The sequence below is a fragment of the Canis lupus genome, chromosome 1, assembly GCF_003254725.2.
Source record: "Canis lupus dingo isolate Sandy chromosome 1, ASM325472v2, whole genome shotgun sequence".
In the NCBI taxonomy this organism is placed as follows: Eukaryota; Metazoa; Chordata; class Mammalia; order Carnivora; family Canidae; genus Canis; species Canis lupus.
Genome location: NC_064243.1, coordinates 13,830,370 through 13,854,153, shown reverse-complemented (window position 1 = coordinate 13,854,153; position 23,784 = coordinate 13,830,370). Strand labels below are relative to the sequence as shown.

At 43.8% G+C, this 23,784-nt stretch overlaps 1 long non-coding RNA gene across 3 annotated transcripts in view; it reads right to left on the bottom strand.

Annotated features, from left to right (window-relative positions):
* The window catches only part of LOC112644032 (uncharacterized), a 29,170-nt gene extending 5,719 nt beyond the window's left edge, over positions 1-23,451 (bottom strand). For 2 of the 3 annotated variants that reach the window (XR_004810406.2, XR_007411899.1), the window contains exons 1-5: positions 9,646-9,985; positions 9,211-9,409; positions 4,748-4,911; positions 4,045-4,358; positions 2,746-2,873 (exon numbers count right to left, since the gene is read on the bottom strand). This is a non-coding gene — a long non-coding RNA (uncharacterized LOC112644032). Of the gene's footprint in view, positions 1-2,745; positions 2,874-4,044; positions 4,359-4,747; positions 4,912-9,210; positions 9,410-9,645; positions 9,986-20,808; positions 21,040-22,195 lie in introns of those variants that run through there. The other variant, XR_007411898.1, reaches the window with a different exon arrangement.
* Positions 23,452-23,784: the final 333 nt, after the last annotated feature.

The following is a 23,784-nucleotide window of genomic DNA, read 5'->3' as shown; positions in this document are numbered from 1 at the left end:
TACCATGTTCATGTCTAGGATCCACTTCTCTTGGGGTTTCACCACACTAGTGCTATGTTGGGGCAGGAGGAGGTGGGTGCTGAGATCCAAGGCATATGAGGAAGGTGCTGTTCTTGGCCTGGACAGGAGTCCAGAGTGGGAACTAGATAATCCCATCATGAACACCTGAAGGTAGGCTTAGGTCTGACCTGGGAGGTTCCAGGTTCTAGAATGCAGCTGGGGAAAGAGTGAACATTTAGTGCTGGTTTAAATGGAGCTGTCAAGCAAGGGGTCCCAGAAGGTGGATGGCCACGGAGGGAGCCTGTAGGGGGAATCAGAGAGAATCACTTCCTGAAGCTCTCGATGCCTCTCACTGCACACATATTTTCTGGTAAAATTATATCTCATTTGTTTCATTTTTAGCATAGGGAACTCTGAGGCTGTGGCAAGTTTAAGAAAATCTTTTTTCCATGAACAGTAACAACAATACGAATAGAAGCAACTAGGGAAATGGAGAAGCATGACGGTTCTTACAGTTTATCATGAGGCCACTAGGGGGCAGAGGAAGACAGCTATTTGGAGCCACTAAAAAACACTGCAATCCCAATCCTTTTTTCCCCACCACAAAATGCTTGAGCAGAAAAGAAAAGGTACAATACAAACCAAAAATGGCTTTGCCATTATCAAGAATTTCCAATATTCTGAGGTAGCTTATAGTTCATGTACACAATGCTGAGTATCAAGTGCAACGCTACCTTTAACTGCAATTCAAGTCCAAAGTCAAGCACACCTATAATTCAGCGCTGTGCTTCCGACCTCGCTGTGAGAACATACCAGCACATGCAGGTCGGTCAGTGCTCTCAAAGAGTGCTCAGGCAAGCCGGGAAAAGGAGGAGCAGACAGCAGGCATATGGGGTTAACACCACTGCTTTCTTGGCTGCTGCCATTTGATTTTGAAGGATTGTAAATACAAGAGATGCCCAAGACAATCAGCCTCACTGCAGCCTTGTTGGGGTCTTAGAAAAGTCTGAAGTTGTTGCTACACGCTAGGGTCTTTCCCACTGCAACCATTCCTGGCTCACCTAGCACGAAAAAAGCAGAATAACGGGTAGTGAACCAGTTGCCAGGACAGTGGGAAAGCACAGTGATGGGCCTGTGTTGGTGCTTCACAGCTTACAAGGACCCCTTGGTTAATTATCGTATGCAGGACATTAAGGATTTGATGCAATGATCTTATGGGTAGAATTAAAGCACCTTGTGACCCTAAGGCTCTGAGGATCTAAGATCTCCCCAAATCCCATGAGATAAGGATAGAAGATAACATCCCATTCAAGGAAGCTGAGGCTCTGAGGACTTATTTCTCCAAGTCTATTCATTCAGCAAACATGCATGAGCTCTGTGCTAGACCTGTTGAGTGTTCAGGGGCTTTTTGGGTCACTGAGGAAAGAGACACACGATCTCAAAATAGAGTGCTGTCTGGGATGTGACAGAGAGGTGAACAAGGAGGTGTGCAAGCAGATAGAAGTTCCAAGACTCAGCTAAGGGAAAGGGACCCAAGCAGGCTACATTAGAGGTGGTGATTTTTTTAGCTGCTTTGACTATCTCCAAGGAACGTGGCAATAGGAAAAATAAACCCACCCTGGAGGGACACTTCTGTGTTCCAAATTGCACAGGATTCCCACAGAGAACAAAACAGAACAAAATAAGATGATCTCTGTAGAAGACAAGCTTACAATAAAAATTAAAAATTACAAAGCATTAAAGGACACAGTCACCATGAGTAAAAGCAAATGTCTACATTAAACATAGCTTTCAGATAATAAAATTCAGAGTGCATAAAGTTATATATAATATATATTTTTTATTTATTTATTTATTTATTTATTTATTTATTTATTTATTTGAGACACAGAGAGAGGCTGAGACACAGGCAGTGGGAGAAGCAGGCTCCCTAAGGGGAGTCCAATGTGGCACTTGATCCCAGGATCCCGGGATCACAACCTGAGCTGAAGGCAAACACTCAACAACTGAGCCACCAAGGTGCCCCTATAAAGTAATATTTTTAAAACAAAAACCACAGAAGAGGGGCACCCAGGTGGCTCAGTTGGTTGAGCTTCTGCCTTCGGCTCGGGTCATGATCCCAGGGTCCTGGAATCAAGCCCCACATCAGGCTCTTTGCTCAGCAGGAGAGTCTGCTTCTCCCCCTCTCTCTGCCTCTCCTCTCCACTCATGCACTCTCTCTCTCTCTCAAATAAGTAAATAAAATATTTTTTTAAAAAAACACAGAAGAGAGGCTAATGAGGATAAATAGGACCAAAGGATTTGAAGAGCCATGCAGAACTTCTAGAAATGAAAAATAGGATCTTTGCAATGAAACACTCAGTGGATGGGACTAAGCAGCGCTTGGACACAGCTAAAGAAAGAGTTTATAAAATGGAAGAAGGAGCTAGAGAATATTAGAGAAAGTCTATGAGACGTGAAGGATAAAATAACAAGAGCGGTCATATCCTTAATAGGAATTTCAGGCGAGACTAGAAAGAATGAGAGAGTGGCATCCTCAAAGAGACACTGGCTGAGATTCTTTTTCAGAATAGAAGAAGATACGATTTTCCAGAATCCAGTGGTCGGGAATCCTGGGTGATACGAATGCACATAAAGGCTCACCCAGACAGACGAAAATGAAACTGCAGAAATTAGCAAGGGATGAGGGATTTAATCTCTCAGGACAGAGACACTGGAAATTAAAACACAAAGAAACAGGCTTACCTGCAAAACAACAACCGTCCGACTGAAAACAGCGTCCGCAGTATCAGCTAGAGAAGCCAGGAGGCAACGTACACGCTGACAGCACACAACGACCAACGTCGACTGTGGAGTGTAGCCAAACTGCTATGCTATTCAAGAGCAAGAACAAAATAAAGACATCTTTACTCAAATAAAAATGCAAAGTTTGCTTCTAGTAGATCCTCCTCGAAAGAAACACTAAAAAATATACTTCAGGGAAAAAAAAAATAAGTTGAATCTAAATGAGAAGGATGCAGAAAGGCCTTTTGCTTTTTCTTCCCATTCTTCTCCCCGAATCTACTTCCTCTATTATGTCTCCACCTCCTTCCTCCCAGATAGGAGACGGGGCAGGAGGATGCCCATGATGGTGGTGGCAGCAGAACATGATGGGGCCTCCTTTATACCACTGTCCTAGCATTGCATAATCTCTGTCCCCCTGGGCATGCGTTCTGAATGCCTCTGGCTGGGTTTCCTATCAGCCCACCACTCCTGGGTTGGGGGTGGCAGCCAGAGGAACCCCAAAGTGTATTAGAGGGCCCCCAAACTGTATACTACAGCTCAGGCTTAGAGAAGTGGTCACACATTCTGATTTTGTGAGGGAAACTCCCAGATGTCCAGTGTCTGTTCCTCCACCCCTGCAACAACATCCCATTGACAGAGGTAGGCCTTTGGGGACCGGGGGGGGGGGGGGTTTCCTTGAATGTGACTCTAAGACAGAGATTCCAGATGGAGCAGTTTATTTGGAAGATGATCCCAGGAGTGCTGGCAGGGGCACGGTGAAGTGAGACAGGGAAAGGAAGGCAGCCAAGAAAGCATGTAGTATCAAACCAGCCACCACCGTGGGTGACTGAAGCTTCAGTCTGCTCGGAAAGCTCTGGAAGCCAATGAAGAACACACACCTCAGATCATCCCACCTGAGGGGCAAGGGAGCTGGGGTATTTATACACCAACTCCTGCTCACCACTATGGGGAGGCTGCTCCCCAGGGCTTCATGAAGTTCCCTAGCACTTAGGCGGGTGGCACAGGTGGCAAAGGGGGGCTCCAGCTCAAGGGAAGGTCCTCAGGACACAAAAGGAGGGGTCGGCAGTTGGAATTCAAGGCTGTCAGCACTGAAGGGGCAAGATGAGTGTGTGAGCAAGGCTCAGGCATCTCCTGCTGGAGTACCTTATTCAAAGCCTTTGGGAGAATGCATATATATATATATATATATATATATATATATATATATATATATGTAGGCGCAAATAAAAAGACCCCAACAAACTCAGGGCCATGACTCACTGTCCTCATAGGTAAAAGGTGTCTGAGAACGTTCCGTTGCTTGCTGGCATTTTCCAGATGAACCCCTGCCTCCAGCTCAGTTGTCTGGCAAACACTGGGAGGGGTTGCAGGCAGCCCAGAGCATCTCACTATCACGAAAGTGACAGACTCTAAGAACACCCAAGTGTGTGGTTTGTCCACTGGCCTTGCTAATGGCCTGGCAGGCAGTCCGGCAGGTAGGCGTGGGCTCAGGAAACTGTGCAGGTGCACCTGGCTCCGCAAACAGCAGGTGATGAATTCCAAAGAAGCAGGAAATTCAAGTTATTAAACTCTGGCTGATTTAAAATACAAAAAAAGAGGACACACTTTTATGTGACTGATATTTGCCCAGATCTGAGCACTATAAAAAGAACTAGAGAGGAATAGAATTAGAAACCCACCTTTCGGCACTCCTAAAATAAAGTGGAATAAAAAGCTCTCGGGAGTGACAGGAAGAAGACCAGGGCAGATGGCATGACACACTGCAATTTAGCCTTGGCAGTAACCACAGTGGGGGGACCTGTCCCAGCCCACTGAATGACTTTAATGACCCTGTTCTTTTTCCCCTTTTGTTCATTTCTGTGGTTTACAATTTTATTTTTAAATTCCCGGTATTTTATAAGGTCGCTAATAGCTTGGACATTCATTATTTGCAAGGAGGGGGGTGTTCAGTGAGTTGCTTCACCTGTAAAACAAAGATGCTAACTCCTGCTTCTTCTGAATTCAGCCTGTTAACTCTCTCGGACACTCTATGGACGTGAGGAGGAAGGACTACAGCTGAGAGGCCCACATCTGTCTTGGCAGCTGTTAGTGAGACTGGCATAAAAAGCTGAGGTATTTCCAACTTTCCTACAAGAGAAGAAAATTATGTCAGCAACATCTCTGTCCTCAAGCTGCAGCAGCCCATAGTACTTGAGAGTTTGTTGTACTTTAACGTCAACTTCAGCTTTATCCGTCCATTCCATTCTGTTCCATTCCATTCCATCTGTCCATTATCCCATCACATGCAGCCAGCCAGTCAGCCATCTTTTCTTCCAGCCCAACCAGCCTTCCATTCATCTATCCAACCAACCCAAGCAGCCTCTTTCTTCTTTCTCTCCTTCTTTTCACCGTCCCTTCCTCCCTTTTCCTTTCTTCCTTCCTTCCTTCTTTCACTTAATGCATCTCAAACAATCATCCATCCATCCATTCATCCATCCATCCATCCATCCATCCATCCATCCATTTATCACAACCATCCAAGATCTACTGAGTATCTTTGGGATAACTAAGCACTGAAATACAGAGGTAAAAATAGTTTTACCCTCCATAAGTTTACCCTTCAACAATATTTTTAAAAAAATCTCCACATGGTGATAATCTATTTTTTCTTTTTATCTTAATGAAAATAATGTTCTCTAGAAATATCTGTGAATCTTCCCACATTCAGTGGTAAACATGGTTATGGAAAAGTGAAAAGGGAATTCTTAAGACTTTTGTTGCTATTCAGTATGAGGCCCTCGAGCAAGTGTCTTTCCAGGGATGCTTACTCTTGTTGGTTAGCTTCTCGTTTTGTGGACTCTTTTTGGGCATCATAGATGACCTTGTCCACTTTTCGTTCGAGAGGTCTGGAAAGATTCTGGGAATATGGCAGGCAGAATGAGCATCCTTGGGCCACATGTTAGACAATGTGTTCACTTTATTGGCTTGGTAACTCCTAGCAAAACTCAAAACCTCCTGAGTCTGTTTCTCCATACACAGTAATCATGACTCTGCCAGGATTTGCATACATTGTGTGCAAACACTCTGTAAAAAGAGCTTCCCAAACCACCAACTATTAGACAAGTGAAAAGAGCTTCCAAAACCACCAACTATCTGACAAAAGCACTTCTTTTAAAAACTGTTTATTATTTCTTAATTGCATAAATAATAAAGGTTGACAGTAGAAAAATCAAAAGATCAAACTGAGAATAAAAACTGAACACAAACAAACATAAAATCATTTTAGTCCCACTGCTTGGTTTCCCCAAGATGTGTTTGTTGTCATGGAAAGATATGGATGATGAGAGCTCGAGATGAAAAACCAGGTACTATCACAGGATATATCCTACTCATCCCCATATTTAAAACTGTATTTCCAGGAGGATTATTTTTAATTTACCTATGGTATTAATAAATAGTACCAGAAAAGTCAGATAAGTAAAAGGCAAGCCAAAAATTAAAATGGATCTGACCTACTATCTAGCTATGACCACTGATGATATTTTGGTCTATTAACCTTACAGAGTTTACTTATTTCTATATATATTTTTTCTAAAGATTGATTGATTGATTGATTTAGAATATGCACGAGCAGGGGGAAGGGCATAGGAAGAGGGAGAGGGGATGCTGACTCCCCACTAAATGCTGAGCCTGACATGAAGCTGGATCCCACAACCCTGAGATCATGATCTGAACCAAAACCAAGAATTGGTCACTTAAATGCTTAACCGACTGAGCCCCCCAGGCCCCCCTACTTATTTCTGTATTTATAGATTTTACAAATATTGTACTAGATCATATATACAAATACTGTTGCTTACTTTCCCAGTCTCTACTAAATGGACAGCTTCGCATGTCAATACATATACTTCATGATATTTGAATTAGCTTTGAATATTCTGTTCTATGGATATGTCATCATCCCCTGATGTTGGATATTTAACATGTTTGTCTTCCAAGAGTTTGGAAATTTTTCCTTTAAACAATATGTAATCAAGATCCCTTGCAATAAAATCTTTGTGCCCATACCTATTACTCCATTGCATCTCGGAAATATTGGACCACTTATTCTTTTTTTGTGGTGTTGGAGAATCCTCCCTACCCCCATAGAATAAGAATATATATATATATATATATATATATATATATATATATATATATATTCTTAATCTTTAGAATATATATATATATTCTAAAGATTTTATTTATTTATTTGAGAGAGAGCATGATGCAGGAAGGAAAGGGGGAAGCAGGCTCCCCACTGAGCAGGGAGATGGATGTGAGGTTCAATCCAGGACCCTGAGATCATGATTTGAATCGAAGGCAGACACTTCCCCGACTTAACCACCCAGGTGCCCCAAGAACATGTTTATTTAAGTGTACTCTGGTAACACCCTCAGCCTTTCAACAATCAATAAACAGAAAGAGGAGAGTAGAAAGTCTGGAAGGAGTGGAAAGGAGAATGGCTAACTCCAAGTCTTATCCTCAATCAGTCCAGGGGCTCCATAGGGAACCTTGAAAAGTATTTGCAAAATTCCATTTTGTTTTGCAAAACCAAAAAACCCCAACAAATATAAATTCCTATCTTCCACCTCTTTGAGAGGCAGTCGGTTATATACACCATCCTGAACCTTGCTTATTTTTCTTAACAAAATACGGTAGAGCTCTTTCCATGTCAATTCTGAGAGCACGTCTCCTTTTATTCACAGCATAGGGTTCACCCCAGAGAGGAGCCACCTGCCGCTTCTGTTGTTTTCTATCACAAACAGTGTTGGAATGAATAATCTCCATGCAATGAATGTCCTCTGTGCGTGCCTGTAGCTATAGGATAAATTCTCAGTAGTGGAATTATGTATTTCCAATTTTGGGGGTGGGATTGTTAGTTTCTTTTTATGATTTATTTACTTATTTGAGAGAGAGAGCGTGCCTGTGGGGGGGGGTGGTGGTCAGAGGGAGAGGGAGAGAGAGAATCTCAAGCAGACCCCACTGACCATGGAGTCTGACACAGGGCTCAGTCCCAGGATCCCGAGATCACCACCCAAGCCAAAATCAGGAGTCAGCTGCTCAACTGACTGAGCCACCCAGGCACCCCCGTACACTTGTAGTTTTTCACGCACAGGCCACATCCTCCTCCATAATGGACATACCAGGTTTCATCTCCAGTAGCAATGTTCCCGGGCGGGGGGGGGGGAGGGGTGGCTGTCCTTCCACAGACTTCCAGCAGAGTGTGGCTGGTGTTAAATATGAGGATTTTGGCCAAGTCAGTGGATGAAGATGGAATTTCGGGGCTGCTTCCTGTGACCATGGCCCCAATTTTTTCTAGTCCTTCCTCTCCTATGCTTTTCCTTCCTTCCTTCTCCCCTTCCTTCCTTCCCATTTCGAGGGGCTCTTTATGCATTAGGAAGAGTAGGCCTTTTCTGTCATATGAATCATAAAACTATTTTCCCATTTTTTTCATTTTCCAAAATGTAGCGAAATGTAGTTGCTTTTTTGCTTTCTGTGCAAAAGGCTTTAAAAACATAGGCCATGTTAGTCTCGCTGCTTGTGCCTCTGGATGTTAAGTCATTGGTTCAGAGGGCGTGGAAATGAGATGCTCTTCACTACGGAGCACATCCGAGGCCCCTGGGAGCCCATCTGCGGGCTCAGACCCACGGCCCACTCTGGGTCCCACGTTGGGGGGCGGCTGCTTTTGTCTTTCCTTTGTGTTCAGCCTCATTTCATGGGAACAGGAGTGCCGGAAGTGTCTCACAAATCCATTTAGAGAGAACAGAGGGAAGAGAATCAGGAGTGGGCTTAGGTCACGGGAAACCCAACAGCCTTAGACCTGTGTCCTGGGATCAAGCCCCACCTCAAGCTCCCTGCTCAGCGGGGAGCCTGCTGCTTCCTCTCCCTCCGCCTGCTGTTGTGCCTGCTTGTGTCTTTCTCTAATAAATAAATAAAATACTTAAAAAAAAAAAAAAGAATCCTGCAAAAGGATTCTAAGAGTTCAACAAGCTTGAATGCTGGCCACAGACCCACCCTCCCTCCAAGGCAGCTCCCTCAGCCCCCTAGCCCCCTAGCCCCCATTAGCCTGCTAATGATGAAAACACCCACCTACCTCTTAGGGTGCTAACATCACATGTGTGGCTTCACTTTATTTCCACAACCACTCCCTGCCACCACCTCCCTTCCCACAGATGGGAAGACAAGGGCAGAGAGCTTAAGCCACTTGCCCCAAGATGCCCCCCAGTAAGTGGCAGAGCTGAGATCCGATTCCATGCGGCCTGGCTCCAGGGCACATGCCAGCACGCAGAGCAGCCTCAGTTAATTACTCCTCAAAACCAAAGAAGAGCAGATCTGATTTAAAGGGAAGACAGGAAAAGCAGTCAAAAAGAAACGCAGGTGCAAGAAACAGGTATGAGCAATCACCTGGAGGCCGAGAAGCGCTGTCGTCCTGTGGTGGCTGGTCCTGCTGCTACTGTAACTTCTCGGCCACTGTGAGCCACTCCCTTTGTCCTGAGCAAGCCGAGAGCCAGGCCCAGGAAACTCAGGCCACCCCCAGGGGCCAGGCTCAGCGCTCAGCTCCCCTAGCTCCAGGACCTGGGGCAAATAACTTTCTTTCTCTTTCCTTTTTATCATGGTAAAAAAAAAAAATACATAAAATTTATCTTTTTTTTTTTCTATTTTAAAGTGCACGAGTTAGCAGCATTCATCATTCATCATGGACACTGTCCATTTCCAGAACTTTTCATCATCCCAAACAGAAACTCTGTACCCAGTAAACAGTAACTCCCCACCCCAGCCCCAGCCCCAGATAACCCCTGTTCTACTTTCTATTGCTGCAAACTGGCCAACTCTGCATACCTCGTGTAAGTGCGCTCATGCCGCGTTTGCCCTTTTGGGCCTGGCTCATGGGGCTCAGCATGTTCTCGAGGTTCATCCCTGTTCAGCATGTATCAGTAATGTTGTGTGCATCTACCCCCGGTTTATTGAGTCTTTGCGCTGTTGTGAACAGAGCTGCTCTGAATGTTGTACAGGGATCAGCCTGAGACTCTGCTTTCAATTTGTTGAAGTGTACACCTCAGAGGGGAACTTGCTGGGTCATATGGCAATTCTATGTTTAACATTTTGAGGAGCCGCCAAACTCACTTTATTTTTAAACAGGAGATTTTTTTATTTCTTTTTTTTTTTTTCACTTAGGATCCTGGGCACAAATAAGCTTCCTAATTATTTCCCTGGGCCAATGAGCAGATTTTTCCAGCCCTTTTTCCAGGAAGCATCAGCCCTTGCAATGCCTCGTTTGTCCGGAGCTCAGCTCTGCCTTCCACCTCACGGGGGTCGCTGCATGAAATGTAAGCACATGCACATGAGTCCTTTCCTCTCCTTACCTTGACTTTGCAACAGGCTTTGACCCAGTGGACCCCTCTTCCTTCTAGAATCTTTTCACATTTGTTTGCTTTATAGTTGCTCCCTCTCTACAATAGAAGTCCTATAGGGCAAGGGCATTTTTTTCTCTTGTTTTCTATGATGTCCCCAAAGCATATGATGGTATCTGGCACATAATAGGTACTCAAGAAACACTTGGCGTGGAAGAGAAAGTCCAATATGTTTCTACAGCCTTTCTTCCACAGGTTGTCTCATTTCATCCTTATAACACCTTATGAAGGGACACTTCTCCCTACTTCCTAGCCAAAAAACAGGACCAGAGAGTTTAAATAACTTCCTTAAGGTTAGCACGTCTAGTAAAATTTATAGTCTACCTGTGATCCAAGTGACAAAGGCCCAGGTGTGCACCTTCAGCATCACTGAAGGAAACTAGTGCTTCTCAAAGGACCCACAAGCTATTCCCGAGGCCCTAAGGATGCTGCCCCTGCCAGCAGGCACACTCCTGCCCTGTCCTGAGTTGGGACTTGAAGCCCTGTGGCATTACTGTCCTCGGGCCCCTCGGTGAGGACCTTCTTAAGGTCCCACACAAAACAGAGGTCAGGCAGCGGATGGCCTGGCTGTGTGAGGATAATGACAGAACCAACCAGAAAATAAATTACAAACACCCTGGGGCTCAGACCTACACCCAGGGCTTTTCACTGAGCTGCCCGGCCTCACTAGCAGCCTGGTCCCTGGCTCCCTACGGAGCTGGGCAGTGCAGCGCCACCAGCACAGTCCAGGCGTCGCCCCCACCCCGCCGCCACCTTACTTTGTTCCAGCTGCCATGACAAAGTACCACAGACTGGGTGGCTTAACAGAAATGGATTTGCTCACATTCTTGGAGGCTGAAAGTCTGAGATGCAGGTGTTGTCAGGGTCGGTTCCTTTTGAGGACTTTGTCCTGGGCTTGCAGATGGCCACCTTCTCCCTATGTCCTCACACTCCTCCCTGTGTGCGTGTCTATGCACAATCGCTACTTATGGGGACACATCATATGGGATTAGATATGATGTGTCCCCACCGACCTCATAACTTAATGGCCTCTTCAAAGCCCCTGTCTCCAAATACAGTCACATTCTGAGGTACTGGGTGGGGAGGTGCTTCAGTTAGGACTTCAACATATGAATGGAGGGGGGAGATATAATTTAGCCCAACACAACTCAGCCAGGGGGTGCACTTCCCTAATCGTAAGAGGGTAAGATCCTGCTTCAAGCAGCACTAATCTCGATGACCTCCTCCAAAGATGCCTGCGAACAGATCTCTTCATCTCAGTTCCTCCTATCAAGTGAGGAAGTGCTCAAGGCACATGGTTATGTATAAAAGAAAGTGTGTGTCTGGTGGGAATGATGGGCTAAGAGGGCCCACTGAGCTATAAAATTATAAGATCTTCTATTCCCAAAGTATTTCCACAGAATACAAGTTATGAGATGATGTAGAAAGGGTGGCAAGGTCGAGGTGGGATGCTGAACATACAGGAAGTCCACCCTCAGTCCAGAATTCTGCTCATCCTAGAATCTAAGCCCCTGGTTTTAATCCTGTGAACAAAGCCATTGTCTATCCTGAAGGAGCAGAATACCTTGCTTCACACGTATCGATGCAGGACCACAAAGCACGGCTTTCTTCCTCTCCTAGAACCATAAATTAAGGTCTGTTCTACACTCATCTGCTCACCAGCTCTTGGCAGCCTTCTCTGGACCTCGGGGCTCTTTGAGTACTTACAGTCTTTGTTCAAATAAGCTGCCTTCTGATGGCTGGCCCAGATGTGAGGCCCACATCTGGAAACGATCCCTTGTCTTGGCCCAGGCGTTCAGGTCTGAGAGATGTGTGTGTGTCAGGTACACCCACACCCTGCCTGGTGATCCACACACAAGGTCCTATGCAGGACAGAGGTCTTGGAGGTTGGCAGCTTGGATTGGAGATGACACTGTGTTGTGTTAAATCCTAGTGGGCAACCATTTGGAAAATTCTGGAACCTGCCAACATACGGGTGCTCCTATCTGATCATCCTTCCTTGGTTTTCTTGGCAGGGCCCACAGTGCCAGGCCTTGCCACAGCATCCAGCATGCAACCCACAGAACATGCTATATCTTGCTGATGCCCCCACTTTGGTCTATGGATGGGAAGTGGTTGTCTAAGTTTGGGATTCAGTCTCCTCGTCTGGGGATTGATATCTAAGACTTACGGTGCAGGCATGAAGGTAAGTTCAGGGGGATCCTGTTCTTAAAGAAAATGCTGTGCTATGAAGCCAAAAATACAGCAGGACACAGTTTGGACCAATAGAAGGAAGGCAATGCTCTTCACCATTCCTAAGCAACGGCAAGCACCAAAGAATGGTGTGTGTGCAGGAAGGAGGTGGCATTTCTCCAGAGTTTGCCTGAGCAAGTCCTTGTACCAGGTACTTGGGCCAGTCCCCAGTGACAGGTTTAGAGGGTCTGACTGAGCCAAGAAGGATCCTCAGTATGTGCCTGCCTGACCTCACCCTTTCTTTTCTTTGTTTCTTTTTTTTTACCTTGAATGCATTTTCAAATTTCTAAAGTAGGAAGAATTTAAAATATAGATAAAGCAAAAAAAAAATATTCCTCAAATTCCAACAACAGGGATAACCCCTGTTAACACTTTGGTTTAATATATGCCAAGCCTTTTCTCCTATGTATGTATAAATACTTCCTAAAATAATGAAAGGCAACTGTATATTACCATCCTATAATACTGTTCTACAACCTAATTTCTATTAAATATCTCATGGTATTTCCATATCAAAAATATACAACTGTATCTGAGGTCTTAACAGCAGCACTGCTGCTCAAGAGAGGACTGAAAGTCTGTGGAGGCATTTGTAGTTGTCACAATAATGGGGGGTCAGAGGAGCGGGTGGGAGATACGCAATGGACACTTTGAAGGGAAGAGACCAGGAAATTGGATTTTCTGCAATGCTTAGTCCAGCTCGAATGTTCAATGTCCTAATGGATATTCATGAAGGCAAAAAAACAAACAAACAAAAAAAACAAACCAAAAACCTGTTTTTAATGATTTCAGCTCAAGACCTAACTCCATTTGACATATAAACACAAGGTTTTTGGGCATGATTTCCGTATACCCTGAATTTTATAACAATGCAACAAATGAGTTTTGTTTCGTTTTCACTTTTTACTATGAATTGTCAACTCAACAGTTTGGAAATTTCATCAGCAATGGCAAAGCCACCTATAATATTTGAGTCACTGCTTAGAGCCACCTGGATCTATCTGTATTGTAGTCACTGTATTCCTAGTGATTATACATACTTGGGAATACACTCATTCAGCCTTTTCTTTCCAAAAGTCAGATACAGAAAGTGTCTGTAACATTTAATGGGACTTTTCTTACTTGTATTAAATCCTGACCTATTTAAATGCAGATTCAAGCATCTGGCTTCTTTATTATATTCTCAAATGTAGTTGTGCCTAAAAATTTGCAAACTGAAACTATTATCTATTGGCTCTGTACACCCCTTCTGAGCCTGCTCTCCACCTCTGGGGCTAGAAACCTCCATGTTACAGCTTCCAGATCCTTTCCCATCTGGCTCCTCTGAGGGTCTGCCAATGGGAGGCACTGGGGGATGGAAGAGATCCGGGACACGCCATTTCCCCATCTTCTCGGTTGTGTGGTGTGCCTGGTGTGGCGTGCACGGTGGCAGCCACAGTGGCCTTGCAATTGGAGGTTCTGGTGACATCATTTTCCCCTTTGTTTCTCCAGCTCTAGGGACTAGTGAGTCCCTGTAGCTACTAATCCTTGCATAACCCTACCTTCCTCTATATGATCTTTCAGCCCTTCCCCATCATAACCAACCCCCTAGATTAATTTACTTCTGTTTGAAATACTTGGAGTGGTTTGTTTTCCTGACTGGACACAAAAAAGATTAAAAAAACAATTAGGATTTTATTCTATTTACCTTGTTTATATTATCGTCAGGCCATTATATGCACTTGAGGGTGAAAAGGTACAAGCTTCCAGTTATAAAATAAATAAGTCATGGGGAGGTAGCGTGTTGCCATTGTAATAATAATAATGCTGTGTTGCATTTTTGAAAGTAGCTAAGAAAGTAGATCTGAAAAGCTCTCATCACAAGAAAAAATTTGCTTGGAAAATGTGTAAGGTGATGAATGTTACTGTGCTAATCATTTTGCAATATATATAAATATCAAATCATTATGTTGTACACCTAAGACTAATATAATGTTATATGTCAATTATTCTTCACTTAAAAAAAATTACCCACTTGGGTAAATATATTACCTATGAATTTAATTTTGGGTCAACGAAGGGGGTATTGCAAAATATTTAATACTATAAACAGTGGTGTTGAAAGTATTGGCAAGGACATGGAGACAAGGGGAAAATTGTGCTTGGTTGGTGGGGGTATAAATTGGTGCAGCCTTTATGGAAAACAGTATGGGAAGTTCCTCCAAAAATTAAAAGTCAATCTACGATATGCTTCAGCAATCCTACTGCTGGGTAAATATGCAAAGGAAATGAAATCAGTGACTATGAGATATGTGCCCTCTGGTGTTCGTCGTGGGATCACACAGAATGGCCAAGAAATCGTAAGAGGCTGCATGCCCACCAATGGATGAATGGATAAAGAACATATGACCTATCTGTACTGGAATATTATTCAGCCATAAAAATCAGAACCCAAGAGGGGCACCTGGGTGGCTCCGTGGTGGAGCCTCTACCTTTGGCTCAGATGATGATCCCGGGCCCTGGGATCGAGTTCCGCATCTCTGCCTCTCTCGGTGTCTCTCATGAAAAAATAAAATCTTACAAAAAAATCCGAACTCGGGGATCCCTGGGTGGCGCAGCGGTTTAGCGCCTGCCTTTGGCCCAGGGCGCGATCCTGGAGACCCGGGATCGAATCCCATGTCGGGCTCCCAGTGCATGGAGCCTGCTTCTCCCTCTGCCTGTGTCTCTGCCTCTCTCTCTCTCACTGTGTGCCTATCATAAATAAATGAAAATTAAAAAAAAAAAATAAAGTCCTGGTTGACCTGTGTTTAAAAAAAAAAAAATCCGAACTCAGAAGTGCTGGGCGAGCAGCGGAGGGAGTCCCGGGGCCGGGGCTGGGTGACGTGGCGAGGAGTGGTGTGGGTGGGTGTGAGGGGCCTGGACACGTTCCAGGGGGTCCCCTGCGTCGCTGGACCTCCGCTAACGACACTGTCCTGTGGATTTTAAATGCGCCGGGGGAGAGGGTTTCACGTGTGCTCCTCACACCCAAAGAAGGTAACTTGCGAGGTAATAAACGTGGATCAGCTTCCCGGTAGCAGGCCAGCACCCGGCACTCCTAAGTGCATTGTTTCGGTCAGTGATGCTCAAGGCGGCGAACGACGGTGTCTGAACGAGCGCTGGGCCTGACAGTAGATGGTCCCCGCGCTAGGTCTTCACGTCCCCTCCTCCCCGTGGGGCAGACGCTCAGCCTTTCCAGGACGCCGATGCGCTGCGGGGAAGACGCTGGTACTTGCCGCGCTCGGTGCATCCCAACACCGCCGGTGACTGCGTCCAGCAGAGCTCCGTTCTGCCGCAGTCTGTCCTTCCTGGCCCCGCGTTTGCGTGGGGACCAACACACACCGCACCTGGGGACGCGGCGAGGCAGCCCGGGAGGCTGCGGCGCCCGCGGCCGCGCAGGCGGGGAGCGCGCCCCGAGCGCGCACCGGGCCCGTCCACGGCGCACAGCCCACGCCGCCCGCGCCGAAACCCCGCCCGCCCGGGCCCCGCCCACGCCTGGAGCCCCGCCCACCCCGGAGCCTTGTCCGCTCCGGGAGCCCCGCCCACCCCGGAGCCCCGCCCGCTCTTGGAGCCCCGCCCACCCGGAGCCCCGCCCACCCCGGAGCCTCGTCCGCTCTTGGAGCCCCGCCCACCCGGAGCCCCGCCCACCCGGAGCCCCGCCCGCGCTCTGCGCAGACGCGACGCCCAGCGCTGGCCGGGTAAAGTCTGCCACCGACTTCCAATAGCCAGTGGTCCTCGAAGAAGGTGCAAGGGTCCGAAGGCGGCGAAGGTGAGGCAGGGAGCAAACACAGAAACCCCCCACGAGCCCTTGCCCGATCTCTGCCTTGAGGCCCAGGCCGTCTCTTGAGCAAGGGATTTTGCTTTGGCGCGGAGGGTTCTCAAGATACGGGTCCTCCGAAGGGAGCTAGCAGTTTTGCAAGGTCTTCGGAGTCTATAGAGACACCTAAGTCTTCCGGCTTTCATCACAAGCCTAAGGAGATACATATCTACTCAACTCTTCATCTTCCCACCGCATTCCATGATTTCCGTATTTTCAAGATTTTCCGAAATCTTGTAAAATCCTTGGCTTCCCTTCCCATTCATCCACTGGTTCCAGCCCCTGGTCAAATTCCAGTGGATTGGACAGCCAGGGGGTTTCTAGGTGTTGTCACTCTCTCCATCCTGATGTCACTTGGCTAATTCTAATTCATCCCAGGGATTACTGCAAGAGCATCCATTGGTTTTCTTCCTTCAGGTCTCTATTTTACATTCTCATGTTCCAGCCAGAATAAGCTTTCTCAAAGTCAAATAAGAGGATTATTGACAATGGCGACCCTTCAGGGCTTCCTAGTTTTAAGATAAAGTTCAAAGCCCTTGATAAGTTTCAACTAGCCCCTTCCTGATGTCTATCATTTCTTCTTCGTTTCTATACTCTTCTCCACACTCTGCCCAACCACAGACAAATGATTCCAGTTGATTGATGATAACATTAACATCTAATTTGTAGGGAAAAGGCTAGGATTAAATAGCAGGCATAAATAGCATGCAAATAGGGACATGCATGACTGGAATTTAAGCTAGGACCCCAAAATTATTAAGTTTTGTTAAGTATGCATGCTAACACTAGAATAACCACCAAAAAAAGATTTAATTGCACATAATTAACAAATAAATGGAGGGGGGAGAAATGAAATGACAGAAGGAAACATTTTTAAAAGAAAAATGCCCAAAATGAGAAGATGAGGAATGAATAAATAGCTCGGAGATCCAAACATATCAGTAATCACTATAAAAAGACTAAACACTCCAATGAAAAGACAAAGATGGTCAGACTGGACAAACAATAAAGTTCAGATATATGCTATTTAAAAGAGATACTTCTTAAAAATAAGTATAAGGAAGATTAAAAGTCAAAGGATTAAAAAAATCATACGCTAAGAAATATAATTGACCAAAAGATAAATCAAGTAGTAATAGTAACAGCAGACTAAGTAAACTTTAAAATGGAAAGCATTTCTAGAGAGGAAGGTCATAATATAATGAATGGTAAAAAGTCTAATTTATTAGTAATTTGTAACCATTTTAAATTTGAATGCAACTAATAACAGAACCTCAAATATATATAAAACAAAACCCACAATTGTTCTAAGGGAGATATTGCTAAATTCACCATCTCTTTGGGGAATTTTAACACAACTATTTGTAAATATTTTAAAGGACTTACATATAGACCATAATCTTAAACAGAAATTAGAAATAAAAAAAGATAACTAAAAACCCCATGGGTTTGGAAACATACATAAAACACTTAAAAATTGTTCACATACTAAAAATAAAATTAAAGTTGAAATAAAATATCCAGAACTAAATAGTAACTGACCATTATCTATCAAAATGTGTCAAATGCAGCTAAAGTGGTACTTAGAGAACAGTTTTATAGCCCTGGATGTTTATATTAGAAAAGAGCAATATCTAAAACTTAATAAACCAAAGAGCCAACTTAACAATGAGAAAAAATAGCAACCTAAGCCCAAAGAAAGAAGATAGATGCTAAAAGGAAAAACAGAAATTAATGAAACAGAAAATATATATTAGAGAAGATCAACGAAAACAAAAGTTGTTTTTTGGGGAAAAATATAGCAATATTAACCAAGAAAAAAAAGAAACACAAATAGTAATAGATATTTTAAAAGGGGGGGGGGGAACTCCTGGGTGGCTCAGCTGTTGAGCATCTGCCTTTGGCTCAGGGTGTGATCCCAGAGTTCCGGGATCGAGTCTCACATGAGGCTTCCTGAAAGGAGCCTGCTACTCCCTCTGCCTATGTTTCTGCCTCTCTGTGTGTCTCTCTTGAATAAATAAATAAAATCTTAAAAAAAAAAAAGAAATTTTAAAAGGAGGGGCACCTGGTGGCTCAATTGGTTAAGCATCTGCTTTAGGCTCAGGTCATGATCTCAGGGTCCTGGGATTGAGCCCCACATCGGACTCCCTGCTCTAAGGGGAGCCTGCTTCTCTCTCTCTCTCTCTCTCTCTCTCTTTCTGCACCTTGCTCTGCTCATTCTTTTTCTCAAATAAATAAATAACGTCCTCAAAAAAAGGAAAATATTTTATTTATTTATTCATGAGAGACACAGAGAGGCAGAGACATAGGCAGAGGGAGAAGCAGACTCCCTGCAGGGAGCCTGATGCGGGACTCTATCGCAGGACCCCGGGATCATGACCTGAGCCAAAGCCAGATGCTCAACCACTGAGCCACCCAGATGCCCCTAACAAAAAGAAATTTTCAAAGGATTATAACAATAGGATTTTTAAAGGTGCTGCAGACATTAAACAGATCATTAGAGCATATTATTAGCAACAGTGAGTGGTCATATTGCCAATTAGTGACCTTGGATCGGCCCCTTCCTTTTTTTTTTAGGAAGTTTTCTGTGATTTTAAAAAACATTTTATTTTTAAGGCATCTCCACATCTAATGTGGGGCTCAAACTCACAACCCCGAGATCAAGAGTCACATACTCCTGGCAGACTGAGCCAGCCAGGCACCCCCAGTCCATTCCTTTCCTAATAAAATATTTCAATTAACTGATTTTTTTAAAGATGTTATTTATTTATTCAAGAGAGACAGAGAGAGAGGCAGAGACATAGGCAGGGACTCAATGCGAGACTGGATCCCTGGTCTGCAGGATCACGCCCTTTGCTGAAGGCAGATGCTCAACTGCTGAGCCACCCAGGCATCCCCTCAATGAATTGATCTTAAGTATTCTGTAAAGCAATGCTTCTCACAAAGTAGTGGGAATTTTGTTAAAATGCAGATTCTAATTCAATAGGTTTGAGAGTCTGCTTTGCTAATAACCCTCTAAGTGACATAGATGTACTGGTCTATATTTGAGTCAGAAGGCCTTAAGGCACTATCATCCTATACACTGGTATTACTGTCTTTTTTGACAAATTCTATCTTGCATTCTGTGCTGCCTTTTTTTCAACACTCACTCCCAAACTCCCAAACTCCCAAATCCTTCCCATGCCACCCAGATATAGTAAGGTTCTCAGATTCATCAGAGTTGAAACCTTAAATAACCTTTGAAGATGCAGGAAAAAAAAAAAAAAAAAAAAGCCTAGTACCCTCTAATTTTACAAGTTGCAACTAAAAGGACATCATTCCTAAAAGCGATACCTGCAATTAAGCCCGCTTTTGTTTTTTGTTTTGTTCTGTTTAAATGAACCAATTTACTCTGTATTTTGGGAAATGGGTGCATTGAAAGTGCTATATAGACATAATGCATGCCAATAATTTACGTGTAATGACACAGGATTGAATAATACATTCGTTGACAATAAACACAGTGAAAATTTCCTTTTTAATTATGTAAGTGGAATTTCTGTTCATCTTCATAAAATGTTTCAGAGGCTTATCTTAATTATCCCAATATCATTCACAGTTGAATAAAAAGTCAGTTTGATGTGCAATGTGGAAGAAAAAAAATCTACATAATGTCTTCTAAAGCATGAACTCTCACTTCAAATTCCCTTTTAAGCCAAGGAGAAATTGATGAAGTCATTTTGCTTGAGTACACACAATCAGAATTTTCTTTTACTTGCAGTTTCTAACAATAACAAGGGTTGTCATCTTTAATATTTAAGCCCAAGGCTGGAGGGGAAAAGATATTTATGCACATGTCTGTACAACCTGGCAAATATTAGTCATCTGTTCCCAAATACCTGGAACCAGGCAGAAAAATAAAACAGGTAGCTCTGACTATCCTAGAAAATGTGTAAGCTTTTTAATAAAGCATGACCTTGTCACTGGTATGACCACCATCCCGGGTATCCCTCTTCTTGTTCCTGCTGGCACTTTTCTCAATGTCTTTGCTCCAGGCTTAGGCCAGGGCTGAATGAGCAAGAGAAGATAGGTGATAGAGGTCAGGAGCATTACAAGTAACAGGCCTGCTGGAGTGTCCAGTACCCATGCCATTGTCAGCCTTCTAGTTAGCTGTACCTCAAAACAAAACTTGCCCTAGACCCAAGTAGGACCTTTACAAATTCCAAGCACCAAAAGTAAACTGTTACATGTGATTTTAAGACCCTGAGCACTAGACTATCTGAGTGAAAGACCCAGGGCCTAGACCACAAAGTCCCTAGCCACTGAGAGCACAGTTTTGTGATGCTCTCCTTTTTGGTCATAGAACCCTAGCAGTGACATTTGTGATGAAGGCCTGGTTGGACACAGGTTAAGGAGAAACTGCTTGCCATGCAGACAAATAATTTCCCCAGGCTGTGTTTTCAGAAACCTAGTCCAGTTTTCAGACCTCTCAATAAGCTTTCCTAAAGAAGTCTAATCTAATATCTAGTAAAGAGACTTTTTCCATACCTGGTTTAAGAATTGTGACCCAGAAAAATGGTCATGTAAAGGTCTTCATGAGATTCTCTTGATGATCCATGAAATAGGATCACTCCTATCCTTTGACAGGTGAGCACCCTGAGGCCCAGACAAGAAGACCCAGGATTGGGTCAGCTCCTCCATTCATCCTGAGTTTTTCAGACTCCAAAGTTCATGAGCTTTCTGTTCCACATGGATTTGTCCTTTACAAGTGCCTGTAAGCTTTAGACAAAAGTCAAAAATCATACTTTCTGATCACACCTAGGGAATAAGTCTGTTCTTCCCCAGAGGTTTGGTCTTTATGTGTTAAATAATCTAGTCACTGGGGCCTTTTTTTTTTTAATATATATTTTTTATTTATTTATGATAGTCACAGAGAGAGAGAGAGAGAGAGAGGCAGAGACATAGGCAGAGGGAGAAGCAGGCTCCATGCACCGGGAGCCCGACGTGGGATTCGATTCCAGGTCTCCAGGATCGCGCCCTGGGCCAAAGGCAGGCGCCAAACCTCTGTGCCACCCAGGGATCCCAACTGGGGCCTTTTAAACACAATCATTTGTTATTCTATTCAAAGCCCGTGAAATGGGAGAAATTGTCTCCCTTGTTCATGAACAAATCCTGTGGCCAGATAATTCCTGGCACATAGTTTGTGCTCAACAAACATCTGTGACTCACTGCTTCACAACTACCTGTTGAAAGGATTCATTACTGCATTCATAAACAAGAGTTCATAGAAAAACAGAAAGGTCAGCTGTGAGGTCATCCATAAGATCTGGATTATGACACAAGCCTTGCTCTAGGACTGCCCATTTTGGGAGAGAAAGGATAGCCTTGTTAATGTGGTAAATCTTTGGGCAAGAAACTGTTTACTACCGTATTACATTAGAAGACAAAATTACATTAGAAAACAAAACAAAATATGTATCAGACCCAATTGTTTAGTAGTTTTTACCTCTTTCTAGAAGCCTTTGCTGAATAACCATACATGTTATTGGTCAGTCCCTCACTTTCTTAACCTATTTAATTATGTATTCTCAGTCTGTTTATCCCTCAGTTATTTATCAACAAAACATTTATTGAACATTTTCTAGAGAGCTGGCATTGTAGTTACAAGGAGGAATTAAGCAAAACCCCTCAGCCCAAAGCGCGCATCATAAGTGCACAGACTACTAAATCAGATCATGTCATAAACTTCTGGTCAAGCTGGTAGAATGAGTACATGTGAAACCTCCCCCTTCTAGTGCCAAGCAATATATTGTAGTGCATATATTTAATATAACACAGATGCAGCAGAGTATATATATTTAAAATTATAAGGTACAGTCATTGTATTAGTTTCTTAGGGAGGATACAACAAAGTACCAGAGATTGGGGGGCTTACCCAACAGATATTTACTGTCTCACACTCGAGGCTAGAAGATCAAGATCAAAGTGTCGGCAGGCTTAGCTTCTTCTGAGGAACCATCATGAAATTCTAGAGCTTCTAATCACCCTTTTAGGGCTTTGAATACTGGACAACAAAGGATCCTCAAACACACGAGAATTTCTAATGTGAAGAAGGCCCAAGTAAACAACCACAGAAATGAAACCAGAGGAAATGGAACTAATCAGAGAAGAGGGAACATTTAAAAATAGCTCCAAATAACATTTTTAGAAGCAAGAAAACACTGCAGCTTTATAACAAGGGTAAAGTGCTATAAAATGATAACAATTAGGGGTTAAGAAGAAGCTCTTGGAAATTTAAAACGCAGAACATGGCCAAAATGAAAACATTCAACATGGGGTTTGGTAGGTAATGTTGAATAAATTAACACAAATGCTAAACAGATGGAAAATATGAAAGAAAAGATAAGAAGCATGGAAGGTTATTCCAAAAGGTCCAACATCTGACTAAGAGGAGTTTCACAATGGGAGAACAGAGAAAATGGAGAGGAAAAAATTAATGAGCATTTTCTAGAACTAGGACACAGATTTAAAGAGCTGACTGAATAACCAGTACGACAAAGGGAAAAGATTCATACCAAGGCATGTTGCTATCGACAACAGAGATAAAGTAATGTTCCCAAACGTTCTCCAAGGAGAAGAAAAAAGTAGCTTAGCATCAGGTTTCTCAACATTGGATGCTGAAGATGAGGTGGGGAAAGGGGAGAGGTCAGTGCCTTCCAAATCCTGGGAAAAAATGGATTCAATCTAGAACTTGGCTCTGTGGTAACCTCAGATGTGAGGCAAAAACAGATTTTCAGACATGCAATAGGACTCAGAATCTTTACCCTCCATTTATGCTGTCACAGGAAGTGAGTGGACTTTATGCTCTGGAAAGATGAAGGAGTCAAGCAAGAAAGACCCAGAAGTGGGATCCAGAAGAATGTGAGGAGAGATTTCAGAGAGACAGAAGAGCAGCAGGGCCAACCTGAAACAGAAGGAGGGAAAATTCAGGGAAACAGGATGGAGAAAGGGGGGTTCCCCAGAATACCCGAGATGGTGGGTCACTAGGGCAAGATAAAAGAGAGATGGATGACAGAACTGATGGAGTGTTTGAAATCAAATTAGTAATATCCACAGAGTCCTAATCATGTGATTTAATTTAAAACAGTGATCCATCATAACAGATAATAGACACCATCTAAAATGGATAAATCAAGGACAAGCCATATATGCATATGACACGGTAACTTGAAGGCAATTGCCAGAGGCCACAGCTGAGGGAGTTCAAAGTGGTTGCCCCTAGGCATCAGACTAGTGTGCAAGAAGGGGCAAGAAGGGGTTAAGGACTGCTATGATTTATTACCAACCTTTGGGAATGATTTGATTATTAACTCTATGTATATGTGACTTTGACAACAGATTTAAAACTAAAGGAGAACAAGTACGTGTTAAGGGCTATGAGAGGGACTGGGGGAGGAAGAAGCTCGAGCTTTGATGGTGAATCAGAAGGGAAACTCTCCTAGAAGAAGCTGGTCACTATTATAT